The 21,427-nt window shown below is 36.7% G+C and overlaps 2 pseudogenes; both read right to left on the bottom strand.

The window, feature by feature from the left end:
• The window catches only part of LOC102973016, a 122,256-nt pseudogene extending 116,204 nt beyond the window's left edge, over window positions 1-6,052 (bottom strand).
• Window positions 6,053-13,708: 7,656 nt separating this feature from the next.
• Window positions 13,709-21,427, bottom strand: part of LOC102972739 — a 37,397-nt pseudogene continuing 29,678 nt past the window's right edge.

The raw sequence follows: 21,427 nt of genomic DNA, 5'->3' as shown, positions 1-21,427 counted from the left end.
ATGTTGGTGCTTCTGACATGTAGCGGATAAATGTCAGGGGAACTTCTAAACATTCCAGAATTAAAAGACAATGTCATTGTAACAAAAATTTCCCAGCTCCCAATATCCGTATTTCTGAGGATGATGAATAGTGACTAGCCTACCAGTGAATTTTCTGGGGTTTCAACCATATCCCCATGGAATAAATGGCCTTATGTTGAAAATAATTTGATAAAGAAAGAGAATAGTTGGCATTTGAGAACAGTGTTTAATAATAATGCTTCTAAAGCTCCAAATCCATTGAATTGCTTAGTCTATCATGAAAATCTCAATATCCAAAGCTATCAGTAAAGAGAGTTTGAGTCAAAGCTTTCACATCTTTTGCCACATATTTATCAGTCCATCAAATAGTGACTTTCTATCAGAGGTACCAGCTAATAATTTCACTAGATAAAAGGTTTTGCCATACAATGGCATTATGAGAAAAACCCAAACAATGACAGAGAACAAAGAATAGTAGTAATAGAGCAATAAAAGATAGAGGAAAGCATAAATAAGTATAATAAAAAGAGAATTACTTTCATCTATGTGGATCAAAAATCATCTGCCTGGTGCTGATGTTTGTACTACACCAGCTGGAATTTCCAGACAAACTGCCGCATCTTTCACATGTTAAACTAATGCTCCTGACTGAACGAATGCAGTTTACTGCCAGGGCATATGATGTAGAAATACTTAAACTATGGAAATCAGACAGATGGCGTGGCAAATTAATCCATAAGCAGCACGCCATAAGGTCGGTCAGTGACAGTGATGGAAGACTGTGGTTGTTGAGAGGGATAACCACAGGAAATTCAAAGGTGAAAAAGATCATGAGGAAGGAATGGAGAGGTTGCCATTTAGTTTTTATTATAAAGCCACTAGATATGTCAATAAATGTACTTTATTTTTTTTTAAGTGCTGAAAGAGAAGAATTTTACTATTCATAAACAAACGAGTGAAACATGAGATAGCTAAAACTTTGGGACCGTAGAGTGTTGTCCTTGCCCCAAGTGCCACACTAGAGTTTAAAACAGAGGCTCACTGTGGGGATCAAATATAAATCACTATGCTTATTAGAGGTATTGTACAAAATTTAAACTGTCACTTGTAATCTGTGACCACCTTTATCTTTTTTGAAACTTTTGAGTTTATTTGAGTTTATTTGTGTGATTAAAAAACCACATTCAAAGACTAAAACATAAAACCACATATGTACTAATAAGTGAGGACAATCACTACTAATTGTTTCTGAAGATCGTGTCTATGTCAACCAATGTGATCATGCAATATATGCATCAAAAGAAAGGTTGTCACCTAACTATATATGGAAGAAATGACATACAAAGGCATTTAAACTAAGTATACTAAAATAAATTTCTATGAGATATTTTCTTTTTTATCAGTGAAGTATGAAGTGAGTCCATTCATTTATATCTCTTGATATAGGTGCCCTGCACTACAATGCTGATTTCCCTAAGGACCCACTCATATGCAGCTAGCGCCTTCTAAGTGTATAACCACATTTAAGTTTGATCCAGGAGGAGATATCAAAAACACCAAAATATATGCAAGATTCTGCCAAATAATATATGCAGGAACCTCAGAGAATATATACTTAATGGACTTTTAGAGTTTTGTACCATTTTGGAAGGAATGCAATTTTGGATGGAGTTAAATTTATTATTGAAACTATGGTAACACGACAGTCCAGATTTAGTGTGTTACTTTGAAGTGGCTGGAAGTGACTCCGACAGTTGATACTCTGAAGACTGGACACCAATGGTAGAATATAGTGAATTAAGTTGAGATGTCAAAATTTCCTTAGTATTTTGTAGGAAAAACAAGTAATAATAATTAAAAGGTTTGGGGAGATGGAAATGCTGGAATGGATTTATTATTGATTCTCTGCTAACCTACCTCCTCATTATATACTATACAAAGGCCAGGAGGATACCTTTTTCACAGACATTTCTAGAAATATACAAATCAGGCAGTAACAGCACCTTTAAAGGTCCTATTGTGTCTATAATCTGTAGCCCAGGAGTCACAACAGAAAATGCCTCCACTGAAATGGGCTCCCTGACATTAATGGGGATGATGAGATACCAGAATGGTAGAGGCCACATATTATCCTCTAAAAAGAAAGAATATGAACAAAGTTACCATAATGGGCCATTATCAGAATTGTTTGACCAATAAAAATCCTTGGTTATGAGAATTTTCTAAGTCTGAAAAAATGGGCAGTTTACTAAGTCTTAATTTATATAAGTGAAAATATCTGCTGGACTGTTGAACTTGAATCATGGCAATAGAAAATCATGATCCCTCACAAAATTCCCAGATTTAACAAATTCAAAGATCCAGGGCCCTGTGAATGCAGGAGAAAATAGGTTGTCTTGAGGAAGAAATTTGTTATACCATTGCTCATTCTATGGTTATTTTCCAAGTTCCAGAATATACTGTGGAAGTCAACATATTTAGCACCTGAATATTCCCCATGTTGGTTTAGTAACCAATTTAGCAAGGTAGCAATAACACATTCTGGAGGAATTTCAGAGCTTTGTGTCCTTTAAACATAAAAGTTACAAATGTCGGGGCTGTGGGGGGGGGGGCAACCTGGGTGGCTCAGTTGGTTAAGTGTCTGACTTTTGGTTTTGGCTCAGGTCATGATCTCATGGTTTGTGAGTTTGAGCCCTGCATCGGCCTCTGTACTGACAATGCAGAGCCTGCTTGGGATTACCTCTTTCTCCCTCTCTCTGCCCCTCCTCCACTCACACTGTCTCTGTCTCTCTCAAAATAAATAAATAAACTTAAGAAAAAGTTACAAAAGTAGTGACTTTTATTATATCTTTCTTTAATACCTCTAAATGGCCTATACAAAAGACAGACACTTTGGAAACCCATAGTGGATTATCATGAACTTAATCAGATGTTAATTCTTACATCTGCTATTCCAGAAGTGGGTTCTCTGCCAACCTCATCTGGTATTAACCAAAGTCTCATGAGTGGCTTAGTTCTACATCTTTGTAAAAACCACCAGATTCAGATTTCTCTCACCTGTCCATGAGACTACTTGCTGCCTTACTGTAGGACTATACCAACTTTCCAGCCTTTTGTCATAATGTGGTCTACAGGAACATTGTCCATTTTTCATTCCATAGGACAAAGTGTTTGTCTTCTGTGTCGATGATATCATATGGGTTAGGCACTGGTGAAACACATGTGTACCAAAGTGTAGAAATAAAATTTTACATAATTAAGGAACTTGCCATTTCACTGAAATACCAAGGGTCTAATGAAAGGACAAATCGATGCATGTGGCATCCCCTACCACTACCAAGAGAAACACGGGTACTACTGGGCATCTTTGGGTTTCAGAGTTAACATGTATTTCAATTGCATGCTCCTTAAACACATTTACTGAATTACCCGCAAAGGGCCAAGAGGAAAAGGAGACTTTTCAACAGATTCAGGTTACTCCAAAAGCTGCTTTGTCACTTCAGCCATATGACTCTGTCAGTCACATGGTACATAAAGTGTCTGTGACAGTAGAAATGTTGGGAAGGGGAACTCGGTAGGCCCATATGGGACCTAATAGAGAATTTCAGCCCTTTAAAAGTGAATGGACACAGCACTATAGTCCCACTTGGGAATAGTCCTGAAAGGCAGTAGTGAAGAGAAAAACTCCAAGTGGCAGAACTTTAAGCAGAGTACATGATTGTTCACTTCACCTTAAAGGGAAATGGCTACAGATACTGATATACACTGATTAATAAATAGTGTCTAGCAGTTGGTCTGGAGATTAAAAAATTTGAAAGAATAAAGTTGAAAAGTGTCAATGGCATAAAGTGTGAGGATATTTATTCTAATGTGAATGTATTCACCAACAATATCTTCAGTACAACGGACTGTCAAAAATCATGTGGCAAAAATGACTGATTCTGCTGATATCAGTGAGCCTCTTTCCTTAGCCACCCTTGCCTTTAAATAATGGACTCACTGTGACAAATATGGAAATTATCATGGGCAAAGAAAGCTACATGGCATATTACCATCAACTACAGTTGATCAGACCACAGTCTTCAGCAGGTAATAACCACAATTTATCATCAGCAGATAATAACACTGATACAGCATCACTTCCCAGGAGACCATGCAGCCACCTGGTTGAAGGGGAACTGTTTGCACTTTCTGGAATAGGAACATATCTAGATAAAAACTCATGTTCAGTATTACTAATGCATCTGCCCAAACTATCATCTGGAGAGTTAACAAAATGCCTTACTTTTGTCATGCTATTCCAGACACCAATGCTTATCTCCAGGAAATACATTTTACAGAAATTCAAAAACAATATCCTCAGGCTCAAAATGTCCTTAGATCTTAGTATTTTCCCCATTGCTCTGAAGCAGCTGTCTTGATGGAAGGATTCGATGGCCTTTGGAAGACTGTCAGGGCAGCAAATGAATGACCACACCTCGAGGTACTGCAGTAGTGTTCTGCCAGGTAGTGTTTATGCTCTGAATCAGTAACTGATATATAGTACCTTTGTAAAAAAAAATGTCCATTTATTTATTTTGAGACACACACGCACATGCACGCACACACACACACACACATAGCGCGTGCATGTGAATGGGAGGGGAGCAGAGAGAGAGAGAGAATCCCAAGCAGGCTCTGCACTGTCAGCACAGAGCCCAATGAAGGGCTCGGTCCCACAACTGTGAAATCATGACCTGAACTGAAATTAAGAGTCAGCCACTTAACTGACTGAGCCACCCAGAAGCTCTGATATTTGGTATCTTTTAAACCATAGCCATGATACATAGTCACAGGAAAGAAAACAAGGAAACCATATGCTTTGTTTATTACCTTTTATAATCTAAGAAAGAAATACTTCTAACAAGTAAAACCCATGGCCCATCTGATTGGAAGCAGAAGCTGCACAAAGAAAAGAATTACTGTGCTGTGCTGATTAATCTTATCTGTAATGAGGAAATTAGGTTGTTACTCCACAAGGAGAAAGAAGCAGCCCAGGATGTGACTGGAACCATGAGATTTTTTCTGGGAATACTCCAAGTATCCTAAGTCTTATGGTTATAATTAGCTGAAAACCACAGTAACCAAATATAACAGAGACAACTAATAGTGTAAACACTTCAATAAAGACATATGAGTTGCCCTAAGAAGTGAGATACCATAATCAGAATACAGATATACAACGGATTTTGGAATAAGAAACTTGTAATTGTCCTCTGCTACCACTTTATTAATTGCTATGTTATTTATGTATTTTCTTCTTTGCTTTGATATTATTTGTATATATCAAATAATTATTTTTTTCTTCTCTTAACTCTAGTATGTGTTATTTGACGTTAAATCTCAAACTCATATTTAAATTAAAGAACATCAGAGGGAAAGTGTAACTTCACTGGAAAGAGAATAAACATCACCCAGAAATTCTATAGGACTTTGTGTCTACCCCTTTTGGGGAGAGACGTTGGCATGAGAAAATTAGTGTTGGCATGTCTTTAGTTTTATGTGACAGAGTTCCATTCAGTTAAACTGAAAATTTGCTTAATTAGTGTCTTCATTCAGAAATTGCATATATTTATAAGGGGTATGTGTGAATGCTGCATTGACAAAGAGATGCATTATAATAAATTATTTGCTTCAAGGTAGCATCATCACTTTTGCTAATATTTCAGAACTCCCTTCCCAATATGTGTCTTGGTTAGTTTCCTCACCAGAGGTAACTGCCTAAAGTTTGAAGGCACTCATGAAGTTGAGTTATTATTCTAAACTGTTTGTAGCTGTCAGATGTCATGGTCAGAAGTGGTGATTGACACGTTAACTTCTAAAGATACAGAAACTTCTACAAATGTTGGCAGCTATTTAGACCTAGCTATTACCTCCTTTGTAATTGTTGTAGTAGAGTCTCAGATTTCCCCAACTGTGTGTTTTTCTCGTCGCTGGAGTGCTTAAGATCAAAATCATAGTAAGAGGTTTCTGATCTTTTGGCCACAGCCATCTAGACATTCTCTCACCCAACTCTACATACATCGGTGTTACCTCTAGGTCCTATATAAAATCTTTATTTTCGTAATGCTTGCTGTGGCTCTTATGTTCCTACTGAATCGAAAGAGATATAATAATTAAGTAGCTAAATAAACAAAAGAAGAACATATGTGAATGAGTGAAGTGAATATGTTATGAATCAATGATTAAGATTGACTCAAGTAGGACCTGACTGGGGTTCGGAGAAGAAAAATAAATAAATCAGCCAGATAGGGCTATAAGTCATCTGCAAGTGATTCCCTTAATTGAGTTGACAACATTTACACAAAGACGATACAAGATAAAAATCTCGGAGGAGACACATTAGACACAGTCTTCTACCTTTTTTAAAATTAGAAGCAAGACAAGAATAACCACTGTCCTTACTTCTATTTGCCATTGTACTTGCATTGTTTCTCATTGCAATACAACAAGAAAAAAAATAATATCAAAAATTATATAGGTATAAATTATGGTGAGTTGTTAGATTTAGATAACAGAAAGATGGGAAGATAGTCTTAGAATTGTATACCAAGGGAATAAGAAACACATGTATAAACACATTTAAAATAGGTGAAGGGGTGTTGTATTTTTGAGGAGAGAGGCTTGGAGAAGTTCTTTGGGATAATACAAAGGTAAAAAAAAAAAAACAATCAAAATGTAGTTAGGCCTCAGATGTACTATGGTCTTAAATAAAGAGATGGCAATCACTGGGTTTCTTTTATTTATTTATTTATTTTTCTTTCCTCCAGTTCTATTCAACTGTTTGGATGCATATGTGGAGACATACATGAATTTCATAGGTTTTTGGGTAGGCAGGGCAAGGTTGGTGAAGAAGGGGGTAAAGTGATGAACACTGGATTCTAAATTAGGTAAGAAGAAGAGTGAGAAAACACACTACAGGGGGACAAACACACTACAGGGGGACAAACAGAGAGTAGTGGAATCACAATATGAGACTGGTGTATTTGAGGAAGTAAGGCCTAAAGACAGAGAGTAGTCAAAGAATAAGATAATGAAAAATTTTGAGTCTGGAAATGGAATAGTTGTTGGTAATGGAAATATTTGGAGCATGTATTGTGGGCATAGTCACTAGGGTGAAAATGAAAATCAGATTAGTGGAGGCAAAAATATTAATAAAAACAGAGAAAGTGAGTGATTTATATGGATAGTGAACTCCACAAGAATAAGGACAAAAGTAATGATTGAGGTAAAGACAGGGACACGTGCATTAAAATCTTCAGTGATTGAAGGAGAGTGACTGGGAGTTCAGTTGACTCAATAATTTTATGTCACAGGATTCAAATAACTCATTATTCATTTATTTGTGGAGTGAGGGGGGTAGTGGCAATAATTTGGATATGAAAATGAGAATCAACTAGGACAAATTCCTTAACCCCTATCCTACAGCATATGTGGTATAGAAGGAAAAAACAACAACAAAGCTTACCAGAAACAAATTATTTTACAATGTATCATATAAACTCTAACTAGAATCAAATCTGTAACAAGTAGACTCTTGACATCCTATATGAAAAACTCTGCAGTGTCAGTGTCACATTTATTTGGAAAGTAAAAAGTACATATTTATAATTCCTGACCAAAAACACTTAACAAAATTTTATACTCTGCCTTTTTAGTATGTCAATGGCTAGCAATATCCAAAAGTTTCATTGCTTAAATTTTAATATTTCTGTCTTCTGAAAGATTTAATTCAGAACTTTTAAATGTAAATTTCTTTATCTTAGATAAGTTGTAAATGAAGGTTAATTTATATTATCATTAAGAAACTTTGATCATATGGAATTCTCTAATATTAGAGAATTATTTTCAATTTTTTCTTAAAAAGTTGCTTTATACCACTCTTTGTTTTGCTTTACATATTACTTCTACAAATATAAAAGTAAATGGAGACAATGTGTTTAAAGAAGGTGTTCTAGAAGAAAATTATAGGCCTTGAATACTTTCCAAATTGTGTCTCAAGAACAAATAAAAATTGAAGCTGAGAATTTACACAATTCAGGAAAGCAAATACTTTTCAGTCCATTTCTTTTAACATGATAGAAGTATAAACTTTGTGTGTGTGTGTATGTGTGTGTGTTTAATGGATGGATGTCATGGGGCTTATAGAATCCCCATGTAACTATTTTCCTCCAGAATTATTCTGAAATTCATTTGGGAGCATTTTGTGTTGAGGATGAGGATAGGAAAAAAGGAACATAAACATTACAACCTATGTTCCCCATTGGAGTCAAAACTTTGTAGTAAATGTCGGTTTAGCAAATCAGTTTTGTGGTCTTACCAGAATAAGTACCAATTTTTATCAGGAAATACATGAAAGCTTTGCCTAACACAGAAATGCCTGAAAATGACTATTCTGGATACACTGACTTTGTTAGCATTCTCTAAATGCTCCTGGTAAGCTGTACCAAATAACACCACTAAAGAAAAATAACAACAACAACAACTAATTAGGGCAATGCTGATAAATCAGACCCTTGGGTTGAAAGAAATTAGATGTTGTTTACATCATTGCTGAAAAACAGACACTCATAAAACTATTCTTCTTAAATGTTAGTTTGATAGCAATGTGTACTTCATAAAACAAATGCTTAGTATCTTCTGATAAGTAACTCACTCATAAACACACACATTTTGCTTGCCTAATTGTCACACAGCTATCTGTCCCACTTGAAAGATGATATGAATGAAAATTCAAGACTTAATGAAAGCTACATTCCCTAATGTTAACTAAATTAGCTTTAACCTTGACTTCACAAAGTCTGTATAACTTTATGACAAGGATATTCTCGCATATAAAAAGATGCCATTCCCTGTCTTTCATCATACTTCAAATTACTTAGCACCTTAAAGATGGCCTTGAGAGGCTTATATAAATGGAAGAATAAATAAACAGGTACATCTATAATTACTCTTCTGTCTCACAAACTGACTTCCAAATCTACTATGATAAAGCCTTCAGGTTTTAGAAAATGTGCTGAGCCATGTTCCAAGATTCAAAAGATTTTGGATTTGACTATTGTTTTTCTGTGTGGCAATATGTTTGGAACCCCGGGGGATAAATCATATAGCATAAAAATGATAATGCAAGCAGAAGACAACAAGAAAGAAGGCTGGGAATTCAATATCAAGTCAGAATCACATCTTAAAATCCTGTAATAGCAATACATAGAAAATGAAAGACGTATTGTTTGATATTTGAGGAGCAAATCATCTTTCCACTTTAAAATTAGAAATGTCAAAGTATTAGGTGTTTTAAAAATAATTGTGTGCTGTATTCTTAAGAATTTGCGCCTAGATGGTTAGCTTCTTTTGGGGTTGGGGATGAGAAGAATGTCAATTTAAAATCCTGTCACATGAAACTCTTAATATTAATGCTACCCCTTGATTTTGTAATGTGTTCTTTGTGTTCAAAGATGCAACCTTTGAGGCGACTCAATGAAGAAGTGGGAGTGGGTGAGAGTTTGGATAATATAGTTCAACAAAGTAGATTAAGTAGGTGTGGGGTGAGGGAGTGATTATTGTTCTGACACTTTGTGATCTAATCGGTGGCATAATTAACTTCAAGGAACCTCTAGCAGAATGGGAAAATGCCATAGACAACTTCTATTCCAGAGTTCTCTATACTCTCTTCATTTTCTTTCTTTCTTTCTTTCTTTCTTTCTTTCTTTCTTTCTTTCTTTCTTTCTCTCTTTCTTTCTTTCTTTCTTTCTTTCTTTCTTTCTTTCTTTCTTTCTTTCTCTTTCTTTCTTTCTTTTCTTTCTTTTTTTATCTTGCCCCTTTTCCTGGCTATTCTGACACAAATGTCTATGTTTCCGCCTAACGTCCAGGGAAGACTACTTGAAAGAACTCATTTCATCAAATACCAAAAAGCCAAGTCTTCTGAGATTCAGAATGGTCCACAAAAATAAACTTTGCAAGTTACTGAAAATTACTGTGGGATGTCCGTTTTTTAAAGACAGAGAGATGTTAAAACCTCTCTGTTTTGTTGTAAACAAACCAAAAAAAAAAAAAAAGGATTTTATTGAAATTAATAATATTATGTTAGGTTACAGTAATTCCTCAAAGTAGTTACTAATTTTACTTGATACTGTTTTTACTGAGAAGTTAAATATTTTTTTAAGAATCACTTGTAATAAATCAATCACAAGCTGCACAACTTAAGTTAACCAGTATCTCCTGATCTTCAGTGATTTTTCCACTAAATGAATAATTCATAACTAAGCAGTTAAAATGATTCCTGAATTAATTCTGTGCTACATGCGACACAGTCATAAACAAATTTATTAACGTGTTTTGCTCCTCCATTTTTTGCTCTTTAAACTAGGACTTGGAGGACTAGTGAAAAAGTTCTACTAGTTCTTCTCCTAAGACTTGAAGACATATGGAGTGAATAAATGCTAACAGGTTTCTAGAAAGGGACTGTCCCCCCAAGCTACATCTACTTTCCCCATACTTCTTTCATCCTGATTCAAGCTTAGAGGAAGGTAATGACAGAAATTAGTATTTTTAAAATCCAAAGGCAGGGGACATTCGCTGCCTCTCTCAAGTAAAGCCCAGGAAGGAAGCAAGTACCCCATAGTGGGAATGGCTCCACGGTCCTGGTTTGATCTCATTGAGGTTCCCCTATGACTCTAGCAAGATGTGGAGATAATAACATAATTTCTATGTTCCAAAAGACAGCATGAAAGTGATAAAGGGTTATCACAATACTAGGAATACCAGGCACCAAGGGAGAGTAGAATAGATCCCAGCGACCTAGGAAAACATAAGAAATACTGAACACAGAGCTGCATCCTAGAGGCACTCGGTCACGTGCAAGCCTTGACTTACTCATAACAAAAACAGAACATCTCAGCAGATTATCAGTGGACAATAAATTCTGTCACCTAATTATCACAAAAACATTAGCATGATTTATGGAATACAGAACTATAATTCAAACTTAGAATTCTCTAACTTCATATGATGATATCTTAATAATTCTACTATTTGAACTCCAACTCATTTCTATGTTGGTTGGTTGAGTAGAAGAATGAATAAAATTGAATGAATTTTTCTATAGAGCAAATTAAAGATTCTAATTAATTTCAACTCAGTTTGTAAGTGATTTGACAGAAATTTGATTTTGGAGGTAATACAATAGTTTAGTTCTTATTTGAATTCCTATCAGGTAGATGCTTTTCAGCTTTGTTAGGAGGGATGCATTTCTTCTGACCCAGTTCTCTTCTGAGGAAATTATGGCCACATTGTATCACCTATGACTCCATCAAAATTCCCACTTATGTTATAGTTGGTAATGCATATCTCCAATTAGCTTCCAGTATCCACATAGAACTATCCTTAAAATCTTTCTATAAAATATCAAAGCTCAACTTTGTATATGCAAGTCAATTTAATCAAGGTTGTATGTTTGTAGTTATATTAAAGAAAAATTACTTGTGTTTTAGAATTATAAGAGACAAGTAACACAGGATTATTTATAACAAAGCCAGAAGCAATTGTCTTCCTGGAATGTTTTTATTGGAGGGAGGCAAGCTGTTTTTCCTCTGAGGAAACCCATAATCATGCAATAAACACAGTGCCACTTGACTAATGATTTAAGTACATTTGAAAATAATGCACTTACTCTTAGAGATCTTCTTACATTCTTAATTTTTTAAAGATATTACCTTGAAAAGTTTACATTTAAATAAATATTCTTATCTTTATAAACTTTCATCTTAGGTCTGTTTCTAATATGCTCTTGCATTGCCCCAGGGCAAGGCATCCACTCTGTTCTAATGCAACATTGTATCCTCAAAACATTACTTCTATTATACAGAAGGTAAAGCCGAGGCTTTAGAATTTTCCTTTTCAAAAATAAACTTTGCTCACTGACAATATGTTATCTCATAAATTTAAAAGTGTATTCATTGGGGCACCTGGGTTGCTCAACCGGTTAAGTGTCTAGCTCTTGATTTTCACTCAGGTCATGATCTCGTGGTTCATGAGATTGAGCCCCACGTCTGGCTCTGCACTGATGGCATGGGGCCTGTTTGGATTTTCTCTTTCCCCCTTTTTCGGCCCTCCCCTGCTTATGCTCTGTCTCTCTCTCTCTTTCAAAATAAACAAACAAAAAATTTAAAACAATTATTTAAAAAGTGTGCTCATTATATTTTAAAATAATTATAAATTCATATCAATTATAGTTTAATTTTTTTAAGTTATATTTTATTTTTGAGAGAAAGAACATGAACAGGGAAGGGGAAGAGAGAGAAAAAGAGACATATTCCCAAGCAAGCTCCATGCTGCCAGTACAGAGCCTGATGCGGGGCTTGATCTCACAAAAAATGAGATCATGACCTGAGCTGAAATCAAGAGTCGGAAACTCAACCAGCTGAGCCACCCAGGCGCCCTCTATATCAATTACGGGGTTTTTGTTTTGTGTTTTGTTTTTTAATGTTTATTTATTTTTGAGACAGAGAGAGAGCATGAACGGGGAGGGTCAGAGAGAGGGAGACAGAATCTGAAGCAGGCTCCAGGCTCTGAGCTGTCAGCACAGAGCCCCACACGGGGCTCGAACTTACAAACTGCAAGATCATGACCTGAGCCAAAGTTGAATGCTCAACCAACTGAGCCACCCAGGCACCCCTCAATTACAGTTTTAAGACAAAACCATATGCTAATTATTTCCACATGTGCATAGAAAATTCCACGGAACTCAAATGGAAGTCTCATCCATACAATGGACTGCCATAATCTTAGGAAGTATATTTGTTCTTCAAGTACTTCTCTTATATTCTGCACAATGCATAACCAATATAGGACTATCAGAAATATTAGTTTCACCTCCATCCACTACATAGTTAAGCATGTACATTTATGGCCAAGAAGAAGATGCAGGAACAAGTTGGTTTTTGTTACAGAGAAAATCAGAAGAGCCATGCAAGATGCATGACAAGAAGACCTGAGACACGAACTGACAAAGTGTGAAATGTAACAGGGACAAAGATAGGAGTTTTGACATAAATGACAACCCATTTCTCACTTACCTCTGATGCCTCAGGCTTCAAATCAGAGGAAAGATTTTGTAGCATGGAGAATCAGCGGGGGCTACAATCCAGCATGGCTATCATCCAACAGAAGTGATGGGATAAAAAAAATAAATCAAAGATTAAGGGATTAGTATTTAATACCAGCTGATTAAAGACAGAGAAATACCACATGCACTAAGCTTCTTTTTCTATTAAATAACACATAAGTGATTTGTTATTTAATAGTTGTCTTTTTTTTATCATTCAACTTTTGTTTTAATGGGTCTCAAGATTCTGTCTTGACCAAGAATTTTGGTCAAGTTGTTTCTATTAAAAGGTACTGATTTTAAAACCTAATAACTTAAAATGGCCACATAGACACACACACACACACACACACACACACACACACACACACACACACAAACAAATGGTCCACAGAACCTTCTCCTTTCCTTCTGAAGGCTCTATAACATACTGTGATCATTCACAGTCTTTTACTTTAAACTTAAATGGCTAATTAACACAAACAGTTCTGAGACCTTTCTCCCTCCACTGATTAAGCCTGGGGTAGCAGATATTGGAGACAACATTCATCTAACCTTCTGAGCTCTCTAGGCAGGCTTGGTGCCCTTGCCAGCTCCAGCTGCCTTGTTGTCCACTGCTTTGATGACACCCACAGTGACTATCTCATGTCACAAACAGTAAAACAGCCCAGAGGAGGACAGGTAGAGAAGCTCTCAACATGCACAGGCTTGCCAGGAACCATATCAAAGATGGCATCATCACCAGATTTCAAGAACTTGGGGCCATCTTCCAGCTTATTCCAAAAACGAGGATCAATCTTCTCCTTCAGCTCAGCAAACATGCAAGATTTGTGAGCTGCAGGACAACCCGGCATGGGTGCATATCCAGCACTGATGTGGCCCGGACGGTTCAGGACAATCACCTGAGCCATGAAGCCAGCTGCTTCATTGGTGGGTCATTTTTGCTGTCACCAGCTACATTGCCACAATAAACATCTTCGACAGATACATTCTTGACACTGAAGCACACACTGTCCCCAAAAGAGCCTCACTCAAAGCTCCATGGTTGCTTTCAACAGACTTTACTTCAGTTGTAATAAAGGTGACCACCATTCTAGGTTTAAGAACACCGGTGTCCACTCAGCCCACAGGGACAATATCAATGCAATTTTGCAGATGTCCTGGAGGGGCAGACACAAGGGCTTGTCAGTTGGATGAGTTGGTGACAGAATGCAATTCAAAGCTTCAAGCAGCATGGTTCCACTAGCACTGCCATCCTTACAGGTGACTTTCTATCCCTTGGACCAAAGCATAGTTAGCACTTAGCTCCAGCATGTTGTCACCATTCCAACCAGAAACTGGCACAAATACTACTGTGTGACAGTTGTAACCAATTTTCTTAATGTAGCTGCTGACTTCCTTAATGAATTCCTTTTATATTTTCTGGCAGTAGAGTGGCTCACTGCAATCCATTTGGTTAACACCAACAATGAGTTGTTGCACACGGAGTGTGTAAACCAGAAGGGCATGCTCATGGGTCTGCCCATTCTTGGAGATACTGGCTTAAAATTCACAAACACCAGCAGCAACAATCAGGACAGCACAGCCAGCCTAGAGGTGCCTGTAATCACATTTTTGATAGAAAGTATCTGTGTCTTGGGGCATCAGTGATGGTCACAAAACACTTGGCCAGTCTTGAATTTCCACAGAGAGCTATCAATGGTGATGCTGCATTCAGCTTTCAGTTTATCCAAGACACAGGCATGCTCGAAGGAGCCCTTTCTTACTTCAGCAGCCTCCTTCTTGAATTTTTGGATAGTTTGTCAAGCCCACCACATTTATAGATCAGATGACCAGTAGTGGTAGACTTGCCCAAGTCTCCATGTCTAATGACAATGATGTTGATATGATTCCTTTCCCTTCCCGTTTTGGTGTAGGTTTACAAGTGGTTTTCATGACACCTGTGTTCTGCCAGCAAACCCACTGTGACAAAGTAAGAGGTGTATTTTTTTTCTCACTGAATGCATGTAATGAAATTCTCATATTTGACCCACCCAGGATACTCATATAACAAAAATAGTTACCAGTTCTCATACATTTGGACAGGAAGAAATTTTTCCCTCATAATCAATTTCTATCAAATTAAGAAGATGCATGTGACAAAGTGGCTTTTAACATTCTCCTCAGTTTGACTAAACTCAAGGCTTCTTCCTGACCAAAGGAACTTCCCTTTTTGTAGAGCATTTATTTTGGAAAACTGGTAACTGTGAATCATTTCCCTGTCCCTTTGAGATATATGCAAATCTTTTTTTTTTTAAATCATCTTGCCAGTTTTATGACCCAAGATTGTCAAGTATCTGGAAGCAATTCCTGTAATCACCAAGAAAAATTAGAGCCTGTATCATACATCTCTGTTAAGAAAGCAGGAGCCTAGGTTCAGTGGGTGCCAGTTAGCAAGGCTACTCACACAGAAAATCATTTGCAAACTCAGGAAAAATTCAATGTGGTGGACACATTCCATTAGTCAACCTCCTCTATCTGTACTAGCTCACCTTAGTGCTAAAAACGGAGAGAAAGAGAGAGAGAGAGAGAGAGAGAGAGAGAGAGGAGGGAGAGAGAGAGAGAGAGAGAGAGAGAGAGAGAGAGAGAGAGAGAGAGAAAACACAACCTTGCAACTTTTGTTTCAATGGAACTGAGCCAGACTGAGTTCTGGCCTCTTTCCACTATTGGAATATTCTTGAATAAAGCCTTCCTTGCCAATTTAACTTTGCCCAGTGTAAATGTTTGTTTTGACATATGCATCCACATTTTGCATCTTCATAAGAAAACACAGCCATCATCCATTCATCATTCCTTGATTCAGAACTCACATTTATTCATTAATCTGGTACATGCAAGAGTCTTTCGAGTGTTGGGATAAAAAAATGAAATATCATCGCTCCTTATATTTTAATGGCCAGAAATCTTAAAATTCTATTTGTAAAGTATATGTTGGAAGTAAAGATTCCTTTGGGAGAAAAAGGCTTTACCCAATCTGGAGCCTCATGATTTACTCAGGAGTTTTTCATTTGTTTATTTTTATTTATTTATCTTGTTTGATTGTTTGATTCTGCTATTTATCTTCCCTGAGCCAGAATCCTGAAAAGGACTCAGACTCTCTTAACAAAGCCACAAACAGAAATTTCAGAAGGCTAGGTTTTTTTACAATGATTTTGGTGTCAGGAGAAGAGAAGAGCTTTTATTCACTTCTTTTTGTGATCGTTGAATTATTTGCTTCATTTATATTCCTTTCAGATATGAGCATGCAAATGCAAAGCTGAATAGGTGCTTTGTCTTTCTGCTCACCCCTTCTTAGAGAGGGAAATCTACTTTAAACTTTATGTGTAAGTGGCTGATGGAACAGCAGTGTGCTACCCCCAGAGATGTCAGCCACATGACCCTACAGCCCTTCATACTGATTTGGGAGGAGGCAAAGGGACCATTGTTTTGAATTTGATACAACTATACAATTAGATCCTGTCCACTAGAGCCTAAACTTCACCTCTAGGGTATATACCTAAGCCATCATATTGTACCACCAGTTAGTAAAATTACAACTCAACTCTCTTAGAGAAGGAACAGAAGTACCTTAAAGAATGTGGCAGACATCAGACAGGTATACAAAGTGAGAGTACTTTCCAGGTTGTTTTTTTCCTAAAGATGGTATTATCTAGAATGAATATTTAACTTGGTAAAGTACATTCATTATGACACTAATCCTAGAATAAGAAGCCACTTACCCTTTCCAAAGCCATGAGGAGAAAAATGTGCTACAATCAACCTATTAATGACAGGTATTTAATAATGTTAAGAACTAACTCAAGAACTAAAGATAGATTTTGACAGAACTCTGAAGTAAATCTACTACCCTGTATCCATGTGTCTTTATTTTGAAAGGATGAAGTGAAATCTGCTGAAGAGGCCAGAGAAATGGAGAGAATTTGGAGTCACACGCCCTGATGTGTGACTCAGTAACTGAAAGGTAAAAAGTATAACTTCAGTGGAATCTATGAAACAGATCAAAACTTCTGGAAGAATGCATGAGAAAGAAGTAAAAGACAAAGGCCATTTACCCAGTTAAGAGTCTAACAAGGTTAAGGATGAGAGAAACCACCTCCTGTGCACATTCTGATTCTGTAGAATTTCTGGCTCAGCTCGGAGAGAACCAAAGCACACATGAAAAAAATATTAAATGAAAAATTGCTGAGATCTAGCAGTTTTATGTTGCCAATTTAAAAAAAAAGTGTTTACTTATCTATATTGAGAGAGAGAGAGAGAGAGAGAGAGCGCACACATGAGCTGGGGGGCACAGAGAGAGGGGAGAGAATCCCAACCAGGCTCTGCACTGTCAGCACAGAGCCTGACACAGGGCTCCATCTCATGACTGACTGTGAGATCATGACCTGAGCCGAAATCAAGAGTCAGATGCTTAACTGACTGAGCCATCCAGGAGCCCTGGATTTTTTTTTTTTTTTTACATGTAAAGAAGAGAAGCACACTATGAGTATGAAAAGATGTTCATTGTAGAATTATTATTTTTAATAACTAAAAGCTCTAAATTACCTAAATATTCAAAAAGAGAATGATTGAGTAAATAATAGTTTAGTTATAATAAAAGAGATTTTTAAGCAGATTTTCAAAATCATGTTTAAAAATTTAATGACATAGAAATATCCAACCTAATTTTAGGAGACAAAAGCAGCAGGCAAAATACAATTTATGCTAATCACAAGTATATATAATATTACTTATATGTACATATAGATAAATATTAAAATTTGTGCTAAAATCAAAATATTATCCTTCCCTAGGTAAGGAGATTATGTATTTTTTTCTTCTTACATATCTTTTCTACTTATTCCTTGCACAAAAAAAAAACACTGTTTTTGCAATCAGAAAACAATCTTCACAAATTAAAAGCTATAAATTGCTGAGACTAAAATTTTGCTCTGCATGTAAGGTAACCAGTCAGCTTGCCACAGCTTCACAGGTGTTGTCAAAGGCAAAGGTATTTATTACTCTTGGCCCAGCAGCATGAGCCTCGTACTCACATTGGTCTCCTTGCCCCCAAGTCCCACAGGGGTAGGGCAGAAGATGTGGTTTAGGACCAGGGACCCAGAGTTTATGAAATCTAGATCTCTGGAAGCTTCTAGCAAACCTGTCTCCAAAGGGAGACATTATCTTTATCATGCCCTTCAGGTAACAAATCTGTCCTCTGCACCAAAGGGAGATACTGTCTCTGTCTTTGAAAGCTATTAGCTATAAAAACATCTTTGAAAAGATAGTTTGGAGCAGAACTATCAATGCCTCTTGATAAAATAATTGTGCAGAAATACAAGAGACACCTCGGAGGTATGTGCCCCACGACAAAACACATTTGCAAACTCAGTATCTACTATTTTTTTTTTTATTCTAAACCTCTTTGTAAAGGAAACAGTGTCTCCAAGACCTTATTTTTACAATTACTGATACTGCCATCATGCTCCCCTTGCCCTGAGTCTGCTTATCGAGTTCATCATAGGACAGCATTAGAACTCACTTTGAAGACCTACTAAGAACCTATAGCCCTGATTCCCACTTGTGACACTGCATTTCACTGCTAAAAAAACATAGGCTTGCCCTTTGGTTCTTATGCGTAGTTTCCAGTATCTATCACTCCCCAAAGGAATCTGTGGCAGAGGTTATAGAACTCACACTACGAGGGGAAATCTTCCTACCCACCCTGATGTGTGATGGGGCCACTTTGGGTAACCAGCTCATTTCAGACAGTCAGAACCCAAAGATACAAAATACATTTCCAATACCACTAAGATATATTCTGAGATGACTGCTCTTATCCATAAAATAAATAAAAATATGTTGTCAGACAAAATAAAAGTTTCTGATGCTGGTTCACACAGATACAGCATGCCCGTCTCCAACAAATCAGAATCTCCTACTGGTCAAATGGAGTCCACTGATACCAGAGTCACTAAATCACCATTCTTTCTGGCATTCAGGAAGTTGAAGTCCTCCTGAATTCTTGGATCTGTGTGTCTTTATTTTCTCTTTTTTCGAGAAAGAGATCAAAGTTAAGGTACCAGGAGTAACACAGGCGAATGTCACACCACCTACCCTAACTGTAATTTTGAAAAATCACTCAGACTCAGTGATTTTTCTTTTTCTTACTACCACCATGTCTAACTTTGCCAGTATCCTATTTGAAGAAAAAAAAAAAAAAAAAGATCTACAAAAGTAGCTAGAATTCCTAGAAAAGTCTAAGTAGAACTTCAATTTCCTCACAAAAAATAAATAAATAAAAGCTGTAAATAGGTGAAGACATGTTAACTTGAGGGGTGAGTGGGAATCCTTTCACTGTGTTTCAAGTCATATCATCACACTGTACACTTTAAATATATCTTATAATTCTATTTATCAATTATACCTCAATAAAGCTGGGGCGGGGAGAAAGAAAAGCCTCTCTAGTCTGTCTAGAAAAGTTCATAAATAAAATTAAAATACTAAAATCATACAGCTTCTCTAAAATGTTCATGGCACCTAGTGATTTCTTGAAAAGGCAAGTAACAATTTACTATGATGGTAACTTGTAGGATTTGCAAACACCAATGTCTGAGAACAAAGAAGAGAATTAGTATGGTCTATGCTGATTATGAATTAGCTGTTTTCATGTTTCTGTTCATATCTCCTATTAAATAAATGCTTTGGTTTACATCCAATTAAAGATTTTATTGGTCCACAAAGCTTTTCTTTTCCCCAATCTATTATACTATCAATGGTTAAATAAATAAATAAAACTCTACACTATGAACAATGGTAGGAATACTGGTGAGTTAAAAAATGTTATATTTTTCATGCTGACATTTATGAAAAGTCAATAAAAATGTTAGAGAACAGAAGCAGACAATCATATCCTTTTTTTCTTTCTTTGTCAATCGTGTAAATAGGCCCATATTTTATAAATATTTTTGTGTCCTACTTCATTTCACTTAGCCTGAACATTTTCCAATGTCATTACAAAGCTTTATTGTAACCAATTATTCAGAAGTAATATAACTTATTTAACTATTCACTTTTGGGTACTAGTTATTTTCTTATTTTTCACACTCACAAAAAATAGCTGCCTATTTTTTCTGTTACCGATATTCTGGATCATAAATTGGAGACATGTTATTTCCTAAGCTAGATTCCAAGAAGCAGATTACTGTATTATTAAAGGATGGGGTCATTTCTAAGGCTCTAGATACCCTACTGCCAAATTGCCACCCAGTATGTTGAATCTATTTGCACTTCTTTTCTGCTGCCTGGGAATTTTCATCCCACTGGAGTCTTCTCAGAACTCATCACTAGAATATTAGAAGAAAAATATTTTGTTTCTGTTAATGTTTGTTTGTTTATGTTATTTACATTTCTTCATTTTTGAGCAACAGAGAGGGACAGAGCACAAGTGGGGTAGGGGCAGAGAGAGAGAGGGAGACACAGAATCCGAAGCAGGCTCCAGGCTCCAAGTTGTCAACACAGAGCCCAACGTGGGGCTCGAACTCACAAACTGTGAGATCATGACCTGAGCTAAAGTCAGACAATTAACTGAGTGAGCCACCCAGGCGCCCCAAATGTTTATTTATTTTTGAGACAGAGAGACAGAGCATGAGCGGTGAAGGGGCAGACAGAGAGGGAGACACAGAATCTGAAGAAGGCTCCAAGCTCTGAGCTGTCAGCACATTCATTTTGGTTTTAATTTATATTTCTTTACTGAGAATTAAAATTAAACTTTTTTTCTCTCATAAAAATGTACCATTCATATTCCTTCTTCAGCAACTTCTTAGTCTTTTATGATTGCAAAGGCTTTTTCGATCTCTATTTTACTCTCCTGTTCATAGTGGTTAAGCTAAAAATCTGTATTTTTCTCTAGTCCCTTAATGTGAATTGGGTTGTACCCATCAGAAAGCATGAGTTCTGATGGAAGTGGAGGTTGATGCCACCTCTCTGCTGTGGTACCAGCAGACTAGCGGCTTCCAGAGCATGTAGATATTGGCAGTGCCCATTTTCCAAATTCTGTTGTCTACTCACCAGCTTCATCAATGTGGAGCACTTGTGACATTAACAGCAAAGTTTCTAGCAGAGCAAAATTGGGATCCTGGCCATTCTCAAGGCAAAAATCTTATTGTGGCTCTCTGCCTGAAGCCGAGCTATCCAACCAGCCTGATGGCAGGGCCTGGGCGGTGGATGGATCGGAACTGCAAGGCGCCC

Source organism: Panthera tigris, chromosome D1, assembly GCF_018350195.1.
Source record: "Panthera tigris isolate Pti1 chromosome D1, P.tigris_Pti1_mat1.1, whole genome shotgun sequence".
In the NCBI taxonomy this organism is placed as follows: Eukaryota; Metazoa; Chordata; class Mammalia; order Carnivora; family Felidae; genus Panthera; species Panthera tigris.
Note: the sequence above shows the minus strand (reverse complement) of the source record. Positions and strands in the feature narration are given on the sequence as shown.